Source organism: Eublepharis macularius, chromosome 6 (genome assembly GCF_028583425.1).
Source record: "Eublepharis macularius isolate TG4126 chromosome 6, MPM_Emac_v1.0, whole genome shotgun sequence".
NCBI lineage: Eukaryota > Metazoa > Chordata > Lepidosauria > Squamata > Eublepharidae > Eublepharis > Eublepharis macularius.
In genome coordinates, this window is record NC_072795.1 from 118,741,766 (window position 1) to 118,756,550 (window position 14,785).

The window sequence follows — 14,785 nt, forward strand, 5'->3', positions numbered from 1 at the left end:
CAGTGTTCCAAACAGCATTCATATAGTGGATCCCCATGTGCCAGCTGTGCGAGAAACCACAAGAGACGAACTTGTAGATTCCATGATGCAGAATGCCGGGTGTGCAGAAAGAAGGGTCACATCACACGGGCCTGCAGAGCTATCAAGAAGGGAGGCTCTTCACCGCAGTCTCTGTGCCTCGCTCTGTGCCAACGACGGCCGGCAGTGAAGGGTTTCCCCTGGCCTGAAGAATGCCACTCAATGCCCAAGTGTTCTGGCAAACCATGATCCTGAACACCAAAACGGGCACCAAAAAGAAGATCCGTGTCACAGTGCACATTGAAGGGACAATGTGTGAGATGGAAGTTGACTCTGGGTCAACACTCTCTATCGTCTCCATGGACACCTTCAACTGAGTGTGCCCCAGGGGGAAGAACCGACAGCTCAAGTCATTCAATCTAATCCTGATAGACTTCCAGGGTTGTCGGGTTCCAGTGGCGGGTGTTGGTCAAGTCGCAGTCAGCTACAAAGGCTTTCATGGCCCCCTCCATCTGGTTGTAGTCGAGCGGCGCCTCACTAGTTTACTGGGACTTGATTGGTTTGAGGCATTGGGCATCCATGTCACCGGAGTTCAACAAGTCAACCAATCTGACATTGAAGTAGTATGTGCAGAGTTTCCCACCATGTTCAATGGCTCATTAGGGTGCTACACAGGGCTGCCCATCTTCTTCAACCTCGATCCAACAGTGCTGCCAACCCATCTGAAGGCACGTTGAGTTCCCTTCGCACTCAAACTGCACATCGACGAGGAGCTAGAATGCCTGATCGCCCAGGGAGTCCTCGAGCCCATATCACACACCTGTTGGGAGACACCGATCATCATGCCCATCAAGGCCAACGGGGCAGTTCATGTTTGCACAGACTACAAGTGCACAATAAACAAGGCTCTACAACAGCATGCATATCCGGTGCTGGTAGTCAACCACCTCCTGGTATCTCTAGCAGGAGGGAAGACCTTCGGCAAGATTGATCTGTCACAAGCCTACCAGCAGCTCCCTGTGGATGACGCCACCGCAAAAGCACAGACTATCATGACCCACCGCGGACTGTTCAAGGCTAAGCGGCTACAGTTCGGGGTCAGCGTGGCTCCCTGCATTTTCCAGGGACTTATGGAAGAACTGCTAAGGGAAATACCAGGAGTCATCCCCTACTTTGATGACATCCTGATCGTGGGGACACCCTCCACTGAACTCACTGGCTGCCTTCGAGAAGTCCTCCGCCATCTCCAGGACACTTAGCTGAAAGTAAAGAAAGAGAAGTGCCAGTTCGGTGTCCCGTGAGTGGAGTTCCTGGGGTTCCTAATTGATGCCAATGGCATCCACAAGGGATGCCTTCTCTGGGGGAGCAGAGTCATTGTTCTGCCCAGGCGACATCAGCGGGTGCTCTGGGTGCTTCATGTAGGGCACCAGGGGTTTTTAAAAATTAAGGCCCTGGCCTGCAGCTATGGGTGGTGGCCCGAGATGGACTTAGCAGTGGAAAGATGGGTCCAGACCTGCAAGCCTTGCCAGGAATCTCGCCCTGACATGCCACAGGCTCCTGTATAATCCTGGGAGACAACGCGAACTCCATGGTTGCGGCTCCATATAGACTTTGCTAGGACTTTTCAAGGGCATGTATTCTTGATAGTTGTGGACTCATTCTCCAAATGACTGGAAATCATACCCATGTCAGCCATGACGTCTTCAATCATCATCCGCTCACTAAGGCGACTGTTGCAACCCTCAGAATACCACACACCATCGTGTCAGACAACGGCACCCAGTTCACGTTGAAAGAGTTCCAGAGGTTCCTGGACAACAATGCCATCTGGCATGTGACGTTGGCGCCTTTCCACCCATCAACGAATGGGCAGGCAGAACGGATGGTGAGGACAGCGAAGGACTCATTGCACAGGCTTGGTCACAGGGACTTGTGGTTGACGGAACTCCTACTTTGGCAGCATTTCACTCTGCACGCCACAATGGGCCAGAGCCCTGCAGAACTGTTAATGGGGCAGCAGTTAACCACCTTGCTTGATTGGCTCCACCCAGACTTTGCTCCGAACGCCAGTGGGAGCTGGGAGTAGCAGGGTCACCCAGGAGGTTCCAGTTGGGCCACCTTGTCTATGCAAAAAACTATGGGGACAGGCCTGTGTGGTTTCCAGCATCCATGATTAGAGCCACAGGACCAGTCTCTTATGAGGTGGCTGACTCCGCTGGCACATTGACCAACTTCGGCAGCGCTAGCTGCCATGGGAACAGGGGCAGTACAGGGACTTTTCCCCTCGCTCCATGGACTCAGAGACTGAACTAGCTGCAGTGGCCGAGGACTGCGGAGACCGGACACCCAAGGACAACGGCACAGAAGCTCCTGCAAGAGACTCCTCCACCACCGAAGCAGAGCCAGTAACGGACACTGAGTCTCAAGCTTAGGGGGAAGGGTGTTATGTACTGGGTTGAGTTCGGGCTGAGTTATGCTCCTAATGCCTTGATGTTCGTTGGTTGTTACTTGTTGGCAGCAGCCAATCGGTCCACAGAAATAAAGACCGATCACAGGGCTGCAAATCAGTTACTTTGTATATAGTTAATGCAAATTGAGGATTCCAGTTGTGTGAATTCCTATTGGTTATTGCTTGAAAGGGGCAAGGAGTTTGTGTGCATATATTGGCTCCTGTTGAGCCTCTGCTTTTGTCTGTCTGCTTCCAGCTCTCAATAAAGCTGTTACTATAAGCTGAAATCTCTATTCCTTTGAGCTGAAATCACAATACAGAATACACAGAATACCTGCAAGGGGCAGCAGTTCTGATAGTTAAACAGCTGGCAGAGTAGGAACCTTCTTTCTTCCTCTCTTGTGTCTTTTCTTGCATGTTTCCAGACTGGTAGTCTTAGGCTACTTCCTGCTTCCTCCTCGAAATCCCTCCTCCCTTTTTACTGAGGTGGTTAGTATCTATTCTAGGGATGCCAGACCCCCCGGTGGGGGCAGGGGATCCCCTGCCCCTGCTCCCACACCCTGCCCCACTTACCTGGCCAGCGGGGGGGGGCACACACCTTCTGTGTGTGCCTGGAACAGCTGCCTGGATCTGGCCCATTTTTGGCCTGGACCGGGGCCACTGTGGAGCGCGGGAGCGCTCCTGCCCTCCACAGCGGCCCAAAATGCGCCCATTTTGGCCCAAATCGGGCTTGTTTCAGGCCTATTCTGGCACGGATCAGGGCTGTTTTGGGCTGCTGCCATTTTGGGCCGCTCCCGTGCTCCACAGCACTTCAAAACAGGCCTGATCCACACCAAAATGGGGCTGAAACTAGCCCAATTTGGGCCAAAACGGATGCACTTGGGGCTGCTGTGGAGGGCAGGAGTGCTCCCGCGCTCCACAGCCGCCCCAATCGGAGCCCCTGCGGAGCATGGGCGTGCTCCCAGGGGCCGTGTGATGGCGTCACTTCCTGGAAGTCACATCATGCTTGCAGGAGTGCATGTGTATGCTTTGCGCATGCGCACCCCCCCTCCGCCAGAGGTAAGTGCTAGGAGCCAGTCCCCCACCGGGAGGTTGAGAGGGCCTGGCAACCCTAATCTATTTTGTTTCTCTCCTGTCAAAGTTGTAATTCCTGAATAATCTCTCTTCATTCACTCCTTAATCAGACTCAAGATAATTCCTAAAATGTACCAGAGCCTACAGTTTGTAGGCCTCAGATGTGCAAATTCAGTGCACCAGGGGAAAAAAACAGAGCTGTATGTTCCTGGGGCTCACATGAGATCTCACATGCAGATCTCTGACATCATCTACTATCTGATCTCTTTAACTGACAAAAATTCCATCTGGGACCTTCTGCTTTCAAAGCGGTTTAAGAAATCCAGAAGGATACCATGGCTGATGGTACTGAAAGTCACACAGAGATTCAGGAAAATCAACGGAAACACACTTCCCCTTTCAGTCTCCTGGTGAAGATGATGAGGACAACCACAGCTACTTCCACCCCAAACCCAAGCCTGAATCCAGATTGAAATGAGTCGAGATAACCCACCCTCTCTGAGGCTGCTTGCACAGCCAAAATATCCCATCAAGATTGAGGTCTTTCCTTATGATGAAAGGCTGAAAAAAAGAGGCAGACCTACAAGTTTCTTCACTGAATGAAAGCATCTGGTGCTTTCAGAGACTACATCGAGACTGGCATTAACACTCAGGGTTTATATCCTAGTAAAAAGTTAAGACAAGCAGAGAGGAAGCTCTCTTTGAAGCTAATCAAAACTTTCATTTCCTCCTACCTTTTCTTCTTCCATGAAATCTGAACCATATAGGTAATAGACAGAGATTAAGGTATAAAGAATAAACTTTACTTCTCTCTGGAAAGGGGTCAAGAAAAGGTCGATGCACACACAATTTAAATCTGATTTAAACCCCTTCTGAAAAGCCGTAGAAGAGCAAACATGGCACTTATTTTCCACATTTTTCTCACCCAATTACCCACTGAAAAATATTTCTTCTTGACAGCTTGTTCCTGTATCTTTTTTCCCATGCAAACTTACCATATTCTGGCAATTTTCTGGTACAAATAGATTTGCTAGCGCAAGTAATATTTGTGGGGCTGCAATCTCAAACCTTGAGTATGACAATCAAAATTCCTTGGGGGTGAGATGCTTTGCCTGCAGTGAAGTACCTACCAGATCGGTCACTGTCCACTTTCCAAACAGCATGACACAGACCCACAACCATGCAACATACATCCATTCCCAAGCGAGGTTTCCATTCGCTTTCCTCTTTCTGGCATCTGTTTTGCTGCTGTTTGATCTGTTTCATATTTACAGTTAAGTGTGAAAATATGTACTTGAGAAAACATCAGCAGATTCTGTCACTGGCATCTTTCTTCGACGTGCAAAATAAATTCCTTTCTCCAAGAAGTTTAAAGAGCTGGCGATGCATTCCTGCTCAGAAAAGCATAGCGATGTAATTAATTATTGAAGACTTCAAATACCATCAAACGACATGAGGCTATTTTGAGACTCGTGCAGGGTAAACCACGTGTCAGCCAACTAAGTAATGGAAGTTTCTAAAACAAAATCTGTTTGTCGAGTCATGAGTGGTCATGATGAGCCCCCCTCTCTGTCTCCGCTGTCCAGTGAGGCAGAGGAGTGTAGCGTCTTTGGTATAATCAAGTCCATATGTAGCCAGATTTCTTTTTCCAAAATAAACAGATTGGGGGGGTGGGGGGGGGGGGCTAGCTTCCATCTATTTTGCAACGTGCCAGAAAAAGTTTCAAAGGAAGGCACATTCGATTGGATACATCTGGCCACTTATGAGATTGGTGAGAGTTCAGGATATCCAATTTCCTGCTGGTTTGATGCTGCCTAATTTTTGCTTGTATTTCCTTGCAACTTAGAAGCCTGCTGCGTTTGATTTTATTTAGATTCCCTTGAGAATGGGGTGGGGAGAACCCCCCAAAGAAAAAGTAGATATCACATCAAAATATGCTTTACTCTCACAAGCCATCTCTAATACATGACTAACTGTCACATCCACATAAACTCAAGTACGTGGATCGAATCCAAAACTGTGATGGCGAACAGACAGGGCAGCCTGAGATGACATCCTTACTCTAGCCTCCTGCCCAATGCAAGTTCAGCAGCGGCAGCTCAACATGCAGCATACAAGTATCAGTTCTGTTCTTCCAAGTACATTTATGAATGGGGATGGATCTGCTGCATTTGTGGCCATTAGGATGCTCTGAGGTCACCTGTCACTTATCTCAGTCCTGTCTCTTCTACACAAAACTATGCCCAGTCTGGGCTACAGAAGAATTGCCTGCACAGGTACTAGAATGCATGGAGAGGACAGCTAGCCGAATACTGGTGTCATAAGATCTTTCATTTTGACATTATGTCACAGGCTACTACCCCAGTGGTGGGCTATTTACTTGCCACTGCATTACATTTTAAGGCCAAGTAGGAGAACTGTAATGCCCTTTAGGCAGGGCTGCCTTTGGCGATGGTTCAGAACCTCCAGATGGTACAGCATGCTGCAGCTCACTTTTGGCAATTAGGCTGGCAGTTAGGAACACATCATATTCATTTTCCAGCATCATCATTGGCTTTTGATGGACTTTCAGTCTCAATTCCATGGCTGCTGATAACCATAAAAGACTTTAGCCCAGCATATTTAAGAGACAACTTCCAACTCTGTGTTCCAGCATGACCTCCAATTCACACAGACCACACAGTTTGGGTCTGGAGGCCCCAGTATGTAAGTCAGACATGAGTTTCAGGTTCTCTTCAAGTTTCTACATGCACAGTGCCCAATTTGGATAAGGACTTCAGTGTGCATGGAGAAGGGAATTCAGTTTTCCTGCTCCATGTTGTTTTCCTGACCTGGAACAGCCATAGGGGAGACACTATTTGGCCAACTGGGGGAACACGTGTATTCCAGGGAGCACATGAGTTATCCCAGTGAGGCAAATAGTATTATTATTATTTAAAACATTTATTAGCTACCTTTCTATCTTGCAGGAACTCAAGGTGGCTTACATTATAAATAAAATAATCATAAAATGAATAAAACAAAGTAAAAACAGAGTTTAGCACTGCCAATAAACATAAATATATCCTCTGCAGGATAACTTCAAAGGGAGATTAAAAAGAAAGACTGCTGAATTGCAACTGATAACGAAGCTCAAGACAATGCATTCACCTGGACTGAATCGAGACCCAGGCTTCCTGTCTCATGATTTCTCCACACCCATTACACCTCTGCATACCCCACCTTATCCAATCACACCTGCTATTGTCATTCACTGGCTATTGTCATTCGGCTTCTGTAATTGCTCCATTCTCCAAGATATAAGGACAGATGGACTCACATTCTAGCTGTATCTGAAGAAGTGAGCTGTGGCTCACAAAAGCTCATACCCTCCCACAAATTTTGTTAGTCTTATAGGTGCTGCTGGACTCTTGCTCTTTTCTGCTGCTACAGACAGACTAACATGGGTACCCATCTTAATCTAGATATGACTAAGGTATGGATCCCTGTGGCTAGATCTGACTGAGCCAGGAACAAGCACAGCTGATGCACCAACCGAAGTTGGGCAAATGCACTCTGTAACATCACAGCCACCTGTTTTTTTAAGGCGACTGCTGGGTTGTGCAGCACTCCCAAGCTGTGAACCTGGCCTTTCAAGGAAAATATAGCCCCATCCAAGACAGGAGAGAGCTCAAGTTCCTGGTCTGCTTTTCTGCTAACTCAGAGAACCTCAGCTTGTCTGGATTCAGTTTCAGCAACTTTTGGGGATTGTTTCAGGTTAGAACAACAGCACAGAGGGGAGGCTGAATTCTCTTCTACACGCACACTGTTGTCCCTATCCTAATCAGGCACCACATAGATAGGAATTTGAGGAGAACCTGAAATTCACATCTGTTACACAGGGTGTGGACCCCAGATCCAGCCTGTGTGTTCCGCAATGTATGAATCAGCTATGTTCTCTGTTTACAGTGCAAGGATGGAGCACATGTTGATTCAGATGGCTTTGTGGACACCAGATAGAGGGAAGAATCAAGAAAAAGGTTTAATTCAAGAGGTATAATGGTTATTATTTTTATTGTCTACATGGTGTAACCCCCATACAGATAAGCAAATCATGAAGTATCATGTTATACCCTTATCAACAACGCACATTGGTTGATAGCGCTGTAACCTACCTCATAGGGTAGTTGTGACGCTGGGTTGGATGAGTAGAGAGCTATGTATGCCTCTCTGGGTTTCCTGGAGAAAGGAAGGGATGAAAGTATGATCGTAAAATCTCCTGTCTCCCAAAGTACCTTATGACATTTAAATTTAGCTGGAAGCAAAAGAAAACTTAGCAACCAGGATACTTCCAGCTGGAAGACAGATCCAAATTTTAGTAGCTTTCTTTTTTCCACTGCACTCCTATATTCTCTGACAACTTCTCAACAGCTCCCAGATAAATGTACCCTAGGGAAAATATAGAGCCATGAAAGTTTGGCTGAATTGAGTACTGATGGCTTCATAATGAGAGAATTGAGTACTGATGGCTTCATAATGAGAAAATAAATTTCCATGTATATATGGCTGTCGTGACGATTTTAAAAAAATCTTTAGTGATGATTTATTACTTCTCTTTGACAAATTTACTAGCACACCCACATAGTTATGCTTGCCTATTTCTGTTCTCCTCATGTTCCCTCTCTACTATAAAAAACAGCTTGTGGAAGTTTGTACACAATCCTGCATGTTGTTTTATCGATCTCGGTGGAATTACTTTGGTGCAAGTTAACTGTACTTAAAAGGCTTAAATTACTTGTTGTGACTATCAATATGCAGTTCTAACCCACTGACCTGGAAGTAAATCCCAGTGAATGTAGCAGGACAATTCTGAGTAAACATGCATAATATCAAGCACAAGTAACTTTCATTGGCTAATGTGTTTAGGAGGATTGGAGTGCCAAGATTCTTGACAGGTATAACAGTTTTCTGTTGAGTAACACTGGCTGCAATCCTAAGAACATTTTCCTGGGAGTAAGCCACATTGAACATAATGGGACTTACTTCTCAGTAGACGTGCTTAGGATTGTTCTCTAAAAGTGCAATCCTAAGCAGAGTTATGCCATTCCAGTTCCACTGAAATCAACAGGCATAGAATGTTGTAATTCTGTTTAGGAACAAAATTCCAGTAGCACCTTAAAGACCAACAAAATTTTCCAGGATATAAGCTTTCACGAGTGTAGTTTGACTCACAAAAGATTATACTCTAGAAAATTGTGCTGGTCTTTAAGGCTGTGTGTGTGTGTGTTATGTGCCATCAAGTTGCCTCCAACCTATGGCGACCCTGTGAACGAAAGACCTCCGAAACATCCTCTCATTAACAAACTTGCTCAGATCTTGCAAACAGGAGGACGTGGCTTCTTTTACTGAGTCAAGCCACCTCATTTTAGGTCTTCCTCTTCTCCTCCTGCCTTCTACTTTTCCTAGAATGATTGACTTTTCCAGAGAATCTTGTCTTCTCATAATGTGATCAAAGTACGATAGCCTCAGTTTTATCATTTTAGCTTCTAGGGAGAATTCTACAGGACTGGAATTTTGTTCTATTACTACAGACTAATATGGCTACCCTGCCCATGAAACTATTCTGTTTAGGCTTGCACTGTAAGAAAGCAATCTTAAGCAGATCTACTCAGAAGTATGCCTCATTTTATTCAGTGGGATGTAGTCCCAGGAAACTGTTCATAGATTGCAGCCACAGTGCCATCTCAGGCAGAGTTATACCCTTTTCAGGTCATTGACTTCAAGGATTAGAAGGGTACAAGTGGGGACCTGCGAGGACTTGTAGGAGACATCTAATTTCCCCCTCCCCACCATGTCTTCTTTCTCTTCCCTGCCACCTATACCTTCTCTCCCTTTTCCTGCTTCCTTCTCTCCTCCCTTCCTTTGTCTTCCCCTCCCCCATCTTCAGCCTTCCCTCCTCTATCCCTGGCAGCCTCCCCCTATGGCCCAGTTGCATGGTCCCAACTGAGCTGGGCCCAGCTGCAAGGTGGGGAACCTGCAAGGACTTGCTGGAGGTATTTCACTTCTCCCTGTATCCCCTTCTTTGCAATATTTCCTCTTTCTCCTGGCAGGAAGGACTTGCAGGGAGCATCTCATTCCCCCCTCTCCTACCATGTTCTCTTTTCCTTCCCTAACCTCCCATAGCCTCTTCCCTTTTCTTGCTTCCTTTTCTCCTTCCCATCACGTTTGTCTGCCCCTCTGTCTTCAACTTTCCCCCTTCCACCCCAGGCAGCCTCTCCTCTATGGTCCAATTGCATGGTGCTGATTACGCCAAGCGTGGTGGGGAACCAGCAAGGACTTCTGAGAGGTACTTCACTTTCCCCTGTATCCCTTTCTCCGTACTATTTCCTCTTATATTGCTCACCTTTCCATATGTCCTTCACTCCTTCAAACCCACTAAACAACTTACCTTTTATCTGCCCCATATTCATCTATATCTGTTAATTCACTTCATTTTTGTTTTTCCACAATGTAGACCCAAAGCAGTTTACATCATTCTCCTTGTCTCCAATTATCCTCACAACAACCCTGAGAGGTAGGTTAGGCTGAGAGTGTCTGACTGACTCAACATCCCCAAACATCCCCAATAGAGTGGGGATTCGAATCTGGGTTTCCCGGATCCTACTCTAAAACTTTTACCACTACATTGTACTGGCTGGGTGTGTGTGTGTGTGTGCTATTGAATAGTAGCAAGCAGACAGCCCTGGATCAGTTAGGCATGTCATGTGGTTTCAATCCATTTAGTGGTTTCTGGAGGACATGTTCCCCATGAGTCTTCCCTCAAAGACCCAAACAGCCCTGAAAAGAGGCCTGCTCCATTTTCTCTGCCTTTTCTTGACAGAAACCAAGCCTGAAATACTGACCTAACTGTACTAGCAACAGCCACTGAGAGTATCTAGTAAAAGCTACAGGGGCCATTTTAATTATTTGGGTTTTAAAAACTCCCAATGTGTTTTTTAAACATTTCATATTTTTCTGCAAAACTAGGACATTTTTCACATGTCTAGGAAGATCTATCTTGTCCATTCTTGGCTCCAATATCCAGATTTAAGTATCCTCCAATCAGGGCCACTTGGCTATTAGTATATAAGATATTGGGAATAACGTGCTAAAGCCTGTTTTATTGTTATGGTTGTTTTAATGGTTTCTGTATTTTTTTAAGAAGCCCATGGATATTTTCACTAAGCAGGACCACACTTCTAACAAATAACTAAAATTTATTTCAGGGTAATAGCACAGCCAGTGCTGCAACCTCAATCCAAATTGCTCCTTGGGCTGCTTTTTAAGGTTAAGCTACACATTGGAAGTCCAATCACAGGTTCTACCATCTAATGTGCAGGTTGTCCTCAGAAGATACTTTCAATCTATCTAAGGTAGCAGGGAAATTTTTTGCATGCAAGAATATAAAACTGGTACCATTTTATAAGACTTTTATCATCTTCTATTTGACCAGTAACTTCAGAGGGAAATAACTGAAGAGCATTTTAATCTGTTTGCTGGCAACACTGTAACCAATTTAGATCCATGCACGCAAGAGTTTATGTGCTCCCTTTTCTACTCAGCACCCCCAATTAGTTGGATATTTATTTACATTGTCTTTTCCCTCTTATTTGCTGATTTCAAGACCCGCAAATGGGGCTGAGAGCTGGCTTATAAATGTTTTTATTTTTATAAATTCAAATAGTTCATTTTATTTCCAATGTATAAAGAAAGAATTATATAAATTTTAAAAAGTTATTGTGTACTTTTGTTCTGACAAAAATTTAAAAACTGGCAAACATTTGGAATCAGGGGAACTGAAACAAGTATTTTCAAATAATGAATGAATATTGCTAATGTTATTATCCAAACTATGTATCTTATTCTGAATATAGCAGTTTCTTCTTGCAAAATGCATACTTTAAAAAAAGTGCATAATACTGGATCCCTTGACTAAAGTTTTGGCTTGTATTCTACAGCATTTTGACTGGACTTTAATCGGTTTTCTTTTTTGGGTCCAACATATTGTAGTTTTCTTGGAGCTTGACGCAAACTTCTATAATAAAAATGATCTTGTGTGAGGGAACAAATGAGTATGTCTCAAAAAGCAATTTATGAGCTGCCAGTATATTAACTACAACAAAAGAAGGGGAGAAAATGACACTGAAGAGTGATGATCACAGAGTTCTTGGCCACAACTGTGCCTAAAATCAGTTCCATATAGAAATCAAGGAATTGTAGAAAATAGAGGTTATGTATAAAACATTCAATCATGTTCAAAAAGAAGCTTTTGCTTCCTCAGATCATTAAAGCCATTAACTTCCCTCAAAACAAGCAGTCTTAATCCTATACATATATATCTGGTTCAGCTTATTTGTCCAGCTTGCATGAGAAAAGCTTGCCCCTCCAAAGTCTACAGTGATTGGATGGAGGAGGGACAACAAGGTACCTGTACCTTGAACAGCTGAGTAGATAAAGGAATTTCCCACTTCTTAGCTGTCCTTACCTAAATCCTCTCTTCTGCACAAACTAGCAAAGGAACCTTGCCTTTCCTTGGGCCAAGTGACGAATGACACTTGAACGGCAAGTGAACAGACTCCCGTGTATTCCTCCCTGTTCACTTGTTGTTGCCAAGTAGGCCCCCTCTCATGCTTTAAGGCCTGCCATGAACTGTGTTAAAGTTTCCTGCGTTGCTGTTTTACTGCTGCACCAAAAACTGCCTTGCACGTGTGTGTTCTAATACACGTGTCAGTTTCCTGCCTGCGTGTTAATTACCTTGCTGCTGCAATAGACTGTGTAGTTTACTGACTCCATGTTTGGATAACTGCACAAAGGACTCTTTTCCTGGGCAACCCTGCCCTGACCTGTATCTGGACTTCCCAGTGTGTGTTTGGACTGTGTTACAAGTATGCCCCGTGCCGGCACTGCCATCTGCCACGGACCGTGCCTGTTCCCTGCTTTGGACTGTGTTTTGAGTGCTGTTTCCCCTGCCTCCATGGAAGCCTGCCTCATATGGGCCCAAGCCGCTGCTAGCAGCCGGGCGCCTGCCGGGGAAACCTCCAGCGAGCCTGGCTAGGCGCTCCCTGGTCAGTTCCCGCCTGGAGCCTCCCGCGAGCCGGTCGCCGAGCTTGCCCTCGCTACCGGGCAGCCTGCTATCCAGCCCCAGCCATGCCCAGCCGGCATCCATGTTCCTAGGCAGCCAGAAGACCCTGAAGAAGAGACTGCTTTGAGGAGCCATTTCGGCGAAGCGGGCACACCACGTCCGCAGCGAGAGTATCTCGCCCCGCTCTGCATATCTTAGGAGCCGCCCAGAAGAAGGAACTAAGTGCCGACCATCCCAGGCACTTAGAGAATGCATCTCAAAGAAACCTCCGCATTCCAGAAGCTGATGACATCAGGACAAGCCCTGTCCGCTGGAACATCCTTTCAGCCCACTTGGATTTCCCCCTCCCTCTTTTGTCCCCTCTTCCTGAGGTGTCACTTATCACAATCTGATTACCAAAGTGGCCCATCCAAGCCATTCAGTGACCCATTAGAACCTTTGTTTTAATCTGTGAGAACCACCAAGTACAGCACCTGCCCCAGGGTACGTTTTGGGGTATTTAAGCTGGTCTCTCAGACCACACGGTGCTCGTGCCATCCTATCCAGAATCCCTTGCTGTCCGTCTGTGGTCCCAGTGCTGGCATTGGGCCACCCTCGCTGTTGTGTCTCTGCTTCGCTTCAGGATAAGTGAGTATTCCCTCTACCATCGTTGGGAACCAGCTAATGCGAAAGTCTCTGTATTTCCTACTCTGTATTTCCTAGTCCTTGTATGTTTCTTGTATGTATGTGCAAGCTCAGGCTTACGCCACACTATTAGAAAATACACGTGTTTGAACCTATTTGTAGTCTGCCTCTTTTTCACTTGAGTGTCTGGGATCGGGACCTCCGTAGACATAGGTTAAGATCCGCGCTAATTTTAAGTTACAGACTGCTACAGCTAATTCCCCATTATAATAAAGAGCAGTTCTGGTAACATTGTACTCCACTTGCGCTCCACTTGAAATCAAGTGGAAGGGCGCAAGTGAACAGGGAGGAATACATGGGAGTCTGTTCACTTGCCGTTCAAGTGCCATTCGTCACTTGTAGCTTGGCCCCTAGACTTACAGTGCAAACCTGAGTTATCTTCTATACTAATAGCCAAGTGGCCCTGATCTGAGGATACTTATATTTGGAGATTTCTGCTGGTTTTAAATATTTGTAAATTTGCATTTATATACCCTATTTCATTGTTTATTGAAATGTCTTTGAAACAGAAATTGACACTGTGTCTCAGGGAGAAAAGCAGACTATAAATAATGTAAATAAAAAGCAAATACAAATGCCAGAGTACCTTCATTGTGTGAATGCAACCCAAGTCTGAGAAACAGTGTGCCAAGTATGGGAAAAACCTGGGAAATGGACAATTAGGAGGCATTATCATGTGGATGCTTCCAAGAACAGAGCTCCAGTTTGGGAGCAAAGGCTGAGGGGAAAAAAACCCAAATAACCCAGGCAGCAACTACTCAGAGAAATTTTCTTTTCAATCCCGTTTCCGTTCTTTGTCAAAGATGGCAAGGTAAGATGAACTGACGAACATCCAATTCATAAACGATTATCTTGAATAAATACAAAGAGATACAAAAACAATATCTAAACATCAATTTATGTTACAAATTAATTGATATGGCAATAAAAATAAGACTACTCACATATCCATTCTATACAAAAATCTTAAATGTTGGCTCAAGTCACTCAAGAGGCTGCATGAGGAACAAACGTAAGACAACCATTTATACTAATTTATAACCATTTATTTATACACCTTCTTCCAATCCTTACTTTCACCAAATAATTATTTTTCGCCACTATATTGATGATTTATTCATAATTCATGCAGATATTAATAAGGCAGAAACTTTTTGGAGATGGATGGATGGTGTTAATCCCCACATACACTTTAACTGGCAATACCCAAGAAGTTAATTTCCTGGATTTATTGTGATCTGGATAACCACTTGGCAGTACGGCCTTTTAAGAAAAAGATGGACTGTGTTTCTAACTTACATTACCGGTCCTTCCACCCATACCACATAAGAAACAATATTCCGTTCAGCCAGTTTCTGTGGATAAAAAGAAATCCAACCCAACAAACGGACTTTGCCCAAAACAGCAGGCAGCTTGCAGAGCACTTTAAGCTGAGGGGGTATCCCACCGTCATAGTGGCT

The 14,785-nt window shown here is 45.2% G+C and overlaps 1 pseudogene; it reads left to right on the forward strand.

Annotated features, from left to right (window-relative positions):
• Window positions 1–860: 860 nt before the first annotated feature.
• On the forward strand, window positions 861–2,104 carry LOC129332729 (uncharacterized protein K02A2.6-like; annotated as a pseudogene).
• The last annotated feature ends 12,681 nt before the right edge of the window (window positions 2,105–14,785 follow it).